Raw genomic sequence first — 12,009 nt, forward strand, 5'->3', positions numbered from 1 at the left:
CCTACTCTTAAGTACGCTGCCTTGTTAATTAGACCAGCTTGCTAGCAAGCTCCCTCCGTCCTGAGCCCTGTCGTGTGTCCTCCCTGCTCTATGGAAGATGGGGTAAGCGGGGTGCAGGAGAAGCAGGGAGGGGGGGCACTCTGACATTAGCCCTCCCCCCACCCCCCGCACAGCAAACAGGATTCTCAGGGAGCAGCTCCAAGGCAGAAGGCAGGAACAGCACATGGCAGTGTCGGGGAGGGACAGCTGAACTGCGGGCAATTGCTAGCCTGCTGGGCAGCTGCTGCACAGGGAACTTAGGGGAGCGGGGAGCTGATAGGGGGGCTGCTGGTCCACCCTGGTTTCAAGCCCCCACCAGCTAGCTGCAACGGGCTGCTTTGCCTGCAAGCAGTGAACAAAGCAAGCGGCTGCCAAACGACATTAGAAGAGAGCATTGTACAACTTTAAATGAGCATGTTCCCTAATTGATCAGCAATGTCTTTATTAAAACCATGATTTTTAGTTTCTAGCAAAGTTCTGAATTTAAACTCCCAGGCTCATCTGTCGAAGGTTTCCATTGAGGATGGGGACTGTGAGTGATCATTTTGTGGGGGAAAAAAATGTTTGCTCACACATGGATATGGCATTTTTGTATTTCATCATTTTTTGTCCTAGTTCATTCAAGAGTGTAGCAGGGCCGCCCAGATGATTCAGGGGGCCCGGTGGGTCCCGGAGCAGAAGGACCTCCTGCTGCCAAATTGCCACTGAAGACCCGGAGCAGAAGAAGCTCCGGGGGCCCGGGCCCCGGAGCAAGTGAAGGACCCTGCTCCAGGGCCCTGAAAAACTCTCATGGGGGCCCCTGTGGGGCCTGGGGCAAATTGCCCCACTTGCTTCCCCCCCCCCCCCGCTGGCTCTTGAAAGGTGTGCTGTGGGCATGGGGACATTGATCCGTGTAGCAGTGGAGATATGTCTGCAGGTTTTTCATCTGTTATTCTGATAGAGTCTGGTGTCGCTTTGAGCTGGTTGGTCCTGATCTGTGGGGAGCTTGCTTCTGATGATGAGCTTGGGAAGGTTGGGGAGAGTGTTTGAAGGCCAGAAGAGGGGGCTTGGGAAATATTTCTTTTAAGTTGTGGTCCCCATCAAGTATGGGTTGTAACAGTTTAATGATACACTGTATGGGTTCCAGGGTAGGGTGATAGGTGACAACTACGTGCGCAGTTGGAGGAGGATTTTTCCTGTATTGGAGCAGTTTCTCTTTGGAGTATTTGGGTGACCTGTTATGTGATGTGATCTACTACTCTGGTGGAGTGTCCTTGTTTGGTGAAGGTGGTTTTAATTGTATTAAGGTGTGTATCCCAGACTTTCTCCTTGGCGCATATTTTGTGGTATCTCAGGATGTGGCTGTAGATAACAGATTTTTTTGGTGTATTTGGGATGGCTACAGTATATCTGAAAGTAACTGTGGGTTTTGTTGTATATAGTTTTCTGTAGGGTTCCATTGCTGACGCTTATTTTGGTGTCCAGGAAGTTGATTCTGGTGCAGGAATGTTCTAGGGAGAGTTATATCATTGGTTTTGTGGCACATTTGTCCAGAAATTCTTCCACAAGATCGTCCGTGAAAAGATTGGCACATTGGGGAGCCATCCTAGAACCCATGGTTGTTCCCATGTATTGGCAAAGCACCTGTTGTTGAATGTAAAATTGTTATGAGTGAGGATGAAATAAATAAGTCATAAGGACAAAGGTGGATGATTAGGGAAAGAAAACTCAGAAAGAAGCAAGTTTGAGGCATGATTCACAGGAGAAGAATGAGGTTGGTTGATGTTCTGAAGCAGGGAGAGACTGTTGTGGGTATAGGGGCATCCTATAAAGTGCTCAGACATGCAAATAGGAAAAGGCTATAATAAAAGATTTAAGGCCAAAATCTGATCCATGCTACAGCCCCTTTGTGCCATTCTAATAGCTCAAAGGGGCCATAACCCATAAATGGGTAACTCAGTATTCCTCCAGCAGGGGGAGATACCATGCTGGCTGCATACCACCCCGGGGCATAGAAAACATAGTGGGAGGGGGAAAAGAAGGCATGGTCAGAGTGACACATGCTCTGGTGATTCTTGGTTGGTGTAATAGCCCCTAAATATGTATCTTAATACATCACTGTTTCTAAAAAAAAGAGTTATGTTATTAAATAGCCTAGATATGCAAAATGACTGAGTTATAATTGTTGTTGCAACCAGCACTGTTTGTACTCTTAACTGTGCTACCTTAATGTTGCATGAATATCCTAAATAATAAACCACTCTCAGCATGCCACAGAGTGGCACGGTAGATTCTAATTAAGCAATAATAACAGTAGCATTTCACTTGTCACATCTGTGTTCCGGGAAACTAGATTTGCTCTAGTTAATGTGAACCTTTTCTGCAACCATCCCATGATGGTTACCTTTTAGAACCAGGAAAGCGGAGCTTTTAGTAAACAGACGGTATAATGTACCATCCTTATATCTGAGGCAATATCAGAAGAGTTAGTTAGATTTTTCTGTAACACTCACACACACACACACACACACACACACAAAATTTTTATGACATAGGAGAGGTTGTATGATCAATACTATGATTATTTGTGTGGGGTTTTCTCTTTCATTTATGTTTCAAAGAGCACTGCTGGTACAGAACACAGTCAGAGTACAGTGCTGTGACCCTGCTTTCGTGCACCTAAATCTAAACTTGGATCCCAGAGCTAATAATTAGAAATTACAGAGATGAAATAGGTTACTGGTCTTTAGTTTTCATGTTCTCTGCTCTTGCCTGTCGCACGAAGGCAAAGAGACAGAATCTACAAGCACTGCACATTCACATTTATTATGCTGTTTTGCACTGCCAGACAACAGCTACAGGATAGGAATTTCACATTAGGAGCACATACAGATGTGGCTATGGGCTTCAGATTCTCTTTTGTTTGAGGTCTGACAAGCCCTCAGGCTTTGGATGGTGTCTTTTCTTGATCTCTTTCCACCCCCCACCATTTCCCAGCTCGGTCTCATATAGGCAGAAGATCTTCACTCCCAGCCTATTTAAGTTTTTGTCTGAAAAACCTCCCGCAATGGTGCTTTCCTCCAGCTGGTAAGAATGACAAGCAGGCTTTTTTTTTTGTCATAGTAATGATAAACCAAATACTAGAGAACAGGAGAAGGAGACATGGGTTGAGTTACTTCACCTATCTGTGTTTCAGTTTCCATGTCTGTTAAACTGAGATGAAAATACCTCTCTACCCTGCTGCACAAATGTATTCATTAATATTTCTAAAGAGTTTGTGAAATGATCACCATCTTGATTACCTTACGGATTAAACTGGGGACCTCCGGCGCTAAAAGCATGAGTTTCTACAGCTTGAGTTAGGACCACATCCTATAGCTAGACTGTGTAACAAACTCATATTCTACTCATTCCCAAAGCCTATAGAACAGCACAACATGCAGCTCTTTTGCTTCTAAAATGGTCTACTACCTTTAAGCGTACATATGTGAGTGATGCCTGCGGATGAGATGGGATGGAGGATATGGATAGTGAATACATACAGTATCAGTTAAATGCTTTCATTTTTTATTCTCTTTAATTGTTTTGGGTTGATGGCAATCTCCCCTACGGAATTAGCTCTTTAGCTTCTGCTGAGTGCTCCATTCCCAAGTAGCATAATCTCCAGGTTATCACTGCTAATGGCTTCTTCTAAGCATCCTTTTCAGGGGCAAAATTACAATTTATTCTCTCTAGCTGCAAAATCTAAATTCTTAAAATAATTCCGGTTATCAGCAGTTGTCAGGCTGACTCAGTCTGTTCAAAGTTGGGCTATCTGGGATTTACAAGTACATTTTTACAGAGAAATTATTTACTCTGGCTGCCTTCTTTCATGGTGGGAAATAGGAATCTCATTCATAATTAGAGCTATTGATCATTGAACTACAACTTTTCCACAGTGAGCTGGGGTAATACATGGAAGCTTAACAAGCTCCCTAGAGTCACAAGGTTGCCAAGGTTTTTATTCTAAAGAACTCTGGTTAGCAGAGCTGAACTATGAAGACCTTGCTTTTTTAACCGACTGTATTCTTTACTATTAATACAAAAGTCAATAATGTGAATACAACAGTAAACCTATAAAACACTAAAATCCTCCAAAGGAGAGTGTATTTATAAATTGCAGGTATAGTATGGGACAGATGCTAACTGCTTTTGATGAGATTTTGCATCAGCCCACCATAGTTCAAACTACTGTTTACCATCAGGGAAAAGAACATACTGTCAACTTGAAATCTAATCATTAAAAAAAAAAGAGAGCGAGAGTTAGAAGTAGTTTTGGGTACAGCACCTGACCATGAGTTTCCCTGTCGATTTCTGTAATTTTACATTCATATTTTCCTACTTTAAAAAATAGTTTCTCTCTTCCATGTTGCTATGTAAAAGAACCACACGAACGAGAGGGGAAACTGATTAAATATCTGACTGTAGAGGGAAAACATTGACTGTGCAGAAAAGCATTGTCAAATGCATAAAGTATTTTTTCTCTACTACCATTCAGTTATAGGAATCATATATGTGACTTGCCCATCTGCTGGGTAGGATATTTTCAGACAGCAATATGTTTTTTTTTATATGTGTACATATCCTTTTAATGTCTCTAATGCATTAAGTCACTCTAGACATGGTAGCTTTCAGAATGTGGACAAATGACTGACGAAGGCTGTTGGGGACGGGGGGTAGGGGTGGGGTGGGGGTGAAATTTCATCAAGATCTTATCATTGTAAAATACCACTAAAATAGCAATACATAAATAAATAAATAAAGTGAAATTTTAAGTCTGTCAAACAAGTCTTCCTGGGACTAAAACAGCCTATTATTTCTTTGCCCTATCTCCCAGCCCTGCCAAATTGTCTCATCCACCTGTAATGTCTTGCCATTTACAGTGTAAGCTCTTCAGGGCAGAGACTAGAATTTACTAACCAATTTTACATTGCCTAGCACAGGGAGCCCTGACCTCGTTGAGGCCTCTAGGCGCAATTGCAATACAAATGTTAAAAATACAGTACATAATAATAAATATTTCCAGCGATTCACTATGTTTTGCTGATAAAAAGAACTGGAAAACTAGTCTTGTCAAAGGTCAGCCAGCAGGGAGAGATGAATCATTCATGGAACAAAGGTACAAAGGACAATCATGACTTTAAGGCCTTTGTTCTGTTTCTTTTTTCTACTTAGATAGATCAAAGCAGCTAGAAACCTGCCAAAAAGGCACAGCTAGGGATTCCCCTGATGAAGGGGAATCCCCAGGTAAGATGACGCTGAGACAGGTTCCACATCACCTGGTCTTCTCCTTCCCTCTCCCCTTGGCATAGAAGGTGTTCCAAGGTAGGAGTACATGTGGGTACATAGCTCAGAGAGACCCAGGAATCTGGCACTTCTTATATAGCTCTGTGAGGGTTGACATGAATTGCTGAGAGCAGGGAGACGGAACAAAAGCAGAATGTGCTGAATTAAAACCACCGCAAGCCATTCTTCTAGTGGTTACTCAGGCAAAAAAACACCACCAAAATCAATGGAAGTTTTGCTTAAGTAATAGCTGTGGGACTGGGCCTTATGGTTGTTGAGAAAAAGGCCTGACCTACTGTATCTGTATCAAAGAGACAATGTCAGGAAGGCTGTGTTAAATGTCCACATCCCCTGACTGAAAGGGGGCACAGAGGAACATCCTGAAACTGCAGTGCAACATGTTGGGAAAGCCTATTGTCCCAGGAACAGAGACAGCTTTTCTGTATCTGAATATTTCTTTGCAAACAGAAATATTGAAGTCTAAGAATAAATCCTAAGGGGTCTCAAGGAGATATATTAACCTGTCTTGTTAACATATAGGAAACTGTTGCAAACAGATCCTTTCAGAGTGTAAGCCAAGGGAAAAAAGTCCGATTTAAAATTTCATGCAAACACTAGCAACGGCAAAGTTGAGAAATTAAGCACTCAGAAGTCAGAAAACTGAAAGAATTATTAAGGTTTCTTCTGAAATGTCAACTCTGTCACATTACCTATATGGTAGAGAGACTAAATAAGGGCCTGCTTCTGCGAACCCTTGTTTGTATGAGCAACCCTTAATTACTTGAGTAGTTCCACCGAAGTCAAGGGGAATACCCATATGAGTAACGATGCTCACATGAGCAGGGTTTGTAGAGATGCTTTCCTCAAGCTACAAAGTTCAAATATGGACCCAGATCCAAACTTGGTGGATGTTTAGGGCTATTTGGGACAGGCCCATTATAGAGATACTGAAGAGGCCCGCTGTGAGATTTGAAAATTGGACAGATCCAAAATTCCAGGGGATGTCCAGAAACCAATGTTCTGGTTTGGGTCTATCTCTAACAATAAGATAAACAGGAATATAAAATACTACACATGTGCTGCATGGCAGAACTGTTTCCAAGGGAAGCTCAAGACACAAAGAAGTCATAGGCCCAGATCCTTAACTGGTGTAATTGTCACAGCTCCATTGACTTCCATGGATCTACAATGATTTTTAGACACGTTGAGGAACTGGCCTACAGAATTAGTTGGGTTTTGTAATCATATCTTTACCATTACTTATAAGATTAGGTTACATTAAACATGGAAATGCTAAGAACATGTGAAGAAACTCATACTAAGAAGAAGAAACACCATATGAAAATTATTAATTTACAAACTATTTTCACACACCTACAACTCACCTTATACTCAGTTTCCTACCCACAATATCAGAAATCTCATTTTGTAGGCACAAGTAACCTTGTACCCTAATGAACATATAAACTTCTACATAATCATAAGTTCTAGTAACAGAATTAGCTAAATGTGTACAAAAATATCTGGTCCAAATTCTCACCTGGGGTAAATCAGTGACGCCCCCATAGAAGTATGTGGAACTATGCTGATTTACACCAGCTGGCCTTCAGCCTCTTTAGCTAATTATTTATGACTAATGGTATGTTTTATAAATGTCATCTGCCATCCCCTCTCACTGAAAAGCCTATATGTAATATAACATGATCTGAAATCATGCCAGAACCTCAGCTGGTGTAAATCAACCGTCTCCTTTGAAGTAAGTAAAGATTCATGGATTTACACCAGCTGGGAGACTGGCCCAATATGTTTAAGGGGCATATCACTTTGGTATCTAAATACCAGTCAGGAGAGAAAAGAGTAAGAACTTGATAGGCCTAAAGGCTTGAGCTGAAGATCATTGATGTCAATGGAAAGTCTTCCATTGATTTCAATGGGCTTTAGATTAGGCAAAAATTACTCAGTAACTTCAACAGATTTAAGTGTGATAAAAATCTGTTCATTTAGAGCTCAATCCTGGTATCTCTGGATAAGTATCAAAGTCAATAGGCCTATTCATGTAAAGGTTGAAGGTCTGGGCCGTCAATGTGGTCTTTCTCCTTACAGTTTGACTCCGTTTGTATCAGCCAAATTCAAACTGCAGGGTGTTTTTTTTAAAAAAAATTCTTTTGCCCTATGATTTATATTTTGATTTTTTTAGGGCTTTCAAATTATTTTAAAAAATTAATCACAATTAATCAGTTTTAATTGCACTGTTATGCAATAATAGAATACCATTTATTTAAATATTTTGGCTGTTTTCTACATTTTCCAAAATATATTGATTTCAATTACAGCACAGAATACCAAGTGTACAGTGCTCACTTTATATTTTTTCTGATTACAAAATATTTACACCGTAAAAAAGATAAATAAAAGAAACAGTATTTTCCAATTTACCTCATACCAGTACTGTAGTGCCATCTCTTTATCGTGAAATTGCAACTTACAAATGTAGAATTATTGTTTTTACATAACTGCTCTAAAAAATAAAACAATGTAAAACTTTAAAGCCTACAAGTTCAAAGATGCTGGAACTAAGGGTGCTAACACACCACCTGGGGGCTTGAAGAAGATTCCATTATATACAGGGTCTACCGTTTGGTTCAATGGCTGTCAGCACCCACATCATAAAAGTTGTTCCAGCACCTCTGTACAAATCCATTCAGTCCTACTTCTTGTTCAGCCAATTGCTAAGAGAAACAAGTTTGTTTTCATTTATGGGAGATAATGCTGCCCTCTTCTTTACAGTGTCACTTGAAAGTGAGAACAGGCATTTGCATAGCACTTTTGCAGCCAACGTTGTCAGGTATTTACATGCCACATATGCTAAACATTTGTATGCCCCTTCATGCTTCAGCCACCATTCCAGAGGACATACTTCTGTGCTGATGATGGGTTCTGCTCAACAACAATCCAAAACAGTGCAGACTGACACACATTCATTTTCATCATCTGAGTCAGATGCCACCAACAGAAGGTTGATTTTCTTTTTTGGTGGTTCAGGTTCTGTAGTTTTGTGACAGATTTTTGTTATCAATCTGCCTGGAGCATCAGGTGATCAGGCTGATGCTGCAGGATCGTTTGGGGAGGAGAGGACATAACACACCAAGTGGTTAAATTTTATAGCTTAAATAATAAAATAACAGCAGAGAGTGCTTGGAACGCTCCCACGTCACTCGGGAAGAAAAAAAGTGTTAATGCCCCAAGCCCTAACCCACTTTCATACTCATGCACGACACAGACTGGTCAAGTCTAGGTATAACGTTAGAAGAAGAGTTGGGGGGCGGGGGAAGGTGGACAGCAGTGCTGTCCTGGACCCAGGTCGTCCAAGAATTTGCTTCTCCGAATTGTTCCAGTTCTCAGGAGGGTTTTAAGTCCTGGGCTCCTCTGGGAGTGTTCCATTCTGCAACCTCTGTTCCTGATACTCTTTGTGCCAGTCCAAACTGGCTTTCTGTGGCCTTCTCAGCTACCCAAAACACACCGGCTCTGGAGAATTTATTTTCCCTTCTGTTGGCCTTCACCGCTGTTGCCTCATTCGCTCTGTTTTCACTGCTATCTTTGCAGCTCTGCTCCACTTAGTTCTCCTCTTCTCATGATTGGGCAGCTGTAGATTTCTCATCTGTAGATTTCTCGCCGAGCCCAGGACCTTGGGCCGGGGCCAATATCTTATCTTCACATGGAGCTAGCTAAAGTGCCGAGTTAACCTGTTCTCTGCTTCTTTCTCCCTCCCCCCCCCCCTTGGCCTCCCATACTCCTGAAAAGGAATCTTCCATTCCCCACTCTCACACCTTTGACCCTCCCCAAAATGCTTTGCGATGCTCGCAACAGCATTAGCCACATACAATGCTGATCTGCCTTCCCTGGGGACTCCCTGAGGGAGGGGACCATTGGGGTGTGACGGTTTCTGCATCAGAGTCTTGCTCTTTTATGGTTTCTGACAGCATGTTCCACACCTCATCCCGCTCAGATTTTGGAAGGCACTTCAGGTTCTTAATCCTTGGGTCGAGTGCTGTAGCTATCTTTAGAAACCTCACAGTGGTACGTTCTTTATGTTTTGGCAAATCTGCAGTGAAAGTGTTCTTAAATTGAACAACATGTGCTGGATTGGCATTCAAGACCGCTATAACATGAAATATAGGGCAGAATGCGGGTAAAACCACAGAGCAGAAGACATACAATTCTCCCCCATGGAGTTCAGTTACAAATTTAATTAATGTATTATTTTTTAAAGGAGCATCATCAGCATGGAACCATGTCTCTGGAATGGTGGTGAAGCATGAAGGGGCATATGAATGTTTAGCATATCTGGCACGTAAATATCTTCCTATGTTGGCTATAAAATTGTCATGTGAACACCTTTTCTTACTTCAGATTACATTGTAAATAAGAAGCAGGCAGCATTATCTCCTGTAAATGTAAACAAACATTTATCTTAGTGAGTGACTGAACAAGAAGTAGGACTGAGTGGATTTATAGGCTCAAAACTTTAAAATTGTTTTGTTTTTGAGTGCAGTTATGTAACTAAAACAAAACAACATTTACAAGTTGCACTTTCACAATAAAGAGATTTTACTTCAGTCCTTTAACATTGAAAAGGTGAATTGAAAAATACTAGTTCTTTTTTTTTACAGTGCAAATATTTGTGTTAAAAATAATAATATAAAGTGAGCTCTGTACACTTTGTATTCTGTGTTGTAATTGAAATCAATATATTTGAAAATGTAGAAAAACATCCAAAAATATTCATAATACATTTAAATTGGTATTCTATTATTGTTTAACAGTGTGATTAAAACTGCGATTAATTTTTTAATCAAGTTAATATGTTTTGAGTTAATCACTTGAGTTAACTGTGATTAATTGACAGCTCTATTTTTTCCCTTCATCTTACATTTCTAAGTGCTAATGAGCTAAAAATGCTGCAGAACTCTACATGTGAATTTTTGTAGCTGAGAAAACTGAGTTTAGAGGATAAAAGATAAGTCTTAGAGCCAAGCGTCCCAGTGGTAACCAACTAATAAAACCCTTCACTTCCATTTCTGAAGCAGCTACAGGAAACTGCTGTTGAAAAGCTAGTTTTTCTATTTATGGCCATCAACTGGGAATGAAAGCTCCTCTGGCATTTTTTCCCCTCCTGTGCTGTCTTAAACATAAATACTAGGGATTGGGGTTTTTTTAAAGTGAAGTTTCACATATGGAAGATTTGGGCAGGACACAAATGTATGATGAACTCACCAGCATTAACAGCTCCATGAAGACTGTTTTATTTATGAAGAAAGATAACCAGATTTTTTTCCCCCTTTGAAAGACATTTACAATGCCACTATATAGATTACAGCTCTGCAGCATGAAATAACAAACTTCTCTCCACCAAAGAATGAGATTTTGGCACAACAATTTATGCCTTTTCGTTAGCAAAGTTATCTAAAGTAGAAAAATGCAAGGATAATTTACGTTAAGGCCTAAATTCAAACAAACCTCTTTATAGATGAATAGTTGTGCTGCTCTGAGAAAAACATTATAGTACACATTAGCTTTACCTAGGAGGGATATTTTGCAAAATGGCAGGGTTATGTATGTTTTAAGCACAGTGTTAATTAGACCTTCTGAAAACAGGTTAGAAGACATGGAGGTTAGGGCTGGGATTTGAGTGCCTAACTTCCTTAGGTCCTTTTGAAAATCCCAGCCTAAGATGCTGTCCCAAATGTTGCTGGCAGTAGCAAAGCACTAGCAACGGCAGGAAATGTGTGCAAAATTTCCCTAGCATAGACAAAGCTATTGACAGATATTTAAATATAGTCTCAATCACTGTGTGTTCTTCTGAGTGTAAATGATGGGGCCAGATCCTGCTCCCCTTTACATGGGTGTAATTTTCTGAAGTAACCAATTCTCATCAGTTTATTCCTAGTATAATGCCATTAAACTAGCATAATTGCAATAGCTCCAAAGTGAAAGGGCAATACTATAGCCTCAGGTCTAATTATGTTTTGGAAGCGGACTCTTGATATTATAATATTTTAAGAGCTCAATTGTTAAAATGTGGGGCCTAATTCCGGAGGGTTATATGTTTCTGGATGCTCATTTTTGGGCACCTTACTTTTTAGGTGCATTCCGTTCCATGGCCCTTGGCGCTAAAAAAATTAGGTGCACTACATTAGAGGCCAATAGAGAAATCTTTGACAATTTATTCATTGGGGCCAAACCCAACTGCCATTATGTGAAGGCAAAACTCCATTGTAGTAAGATTCTGAGTGTGAACCTGAAATGACTACATCATTGTCTAATGACTTTTTTCATTGCACTTTGAACAGAACAGACATTGGCATGGCAGAATGATGTGGTATTTAGATACAAATGGGCTTAACAATCATGGTCAAGTTTTGATCTCAGTTTTCCATATGATTCTCTGAATGACTTCTATGGGAGTTGTGTGTGTGAATGCAATGGCAGAATCTAGCCCTCTGAATACCCTCTGTGCTTCAAGCCTGAGGGGAAAAAAACACCAGCAACAAAATCTGATTGGTTAATATGAAGTTTTGTTTTGCCATTAGAATTGCATGGACTTGATTTCTTTTACCAAAGCAGTAACTGAAAGTTGTGTCTAGAGCATTTTTGGTAATGTGAGTT

This window comes from Mauremys mutica, chromosome 4 (genome assembly GCF_020497125.1).
Source record: "Mauremys mutica isolate MM-2020 ecotype Southern chromosome 4, ASM2049712v1, whole genome shotgun sequence".
Taxonomy (NCBI): Eukaryota; Metazoa; Chordata; order Testudines; family Geoemydidae; genus Mauremys; species Mauremys mutica.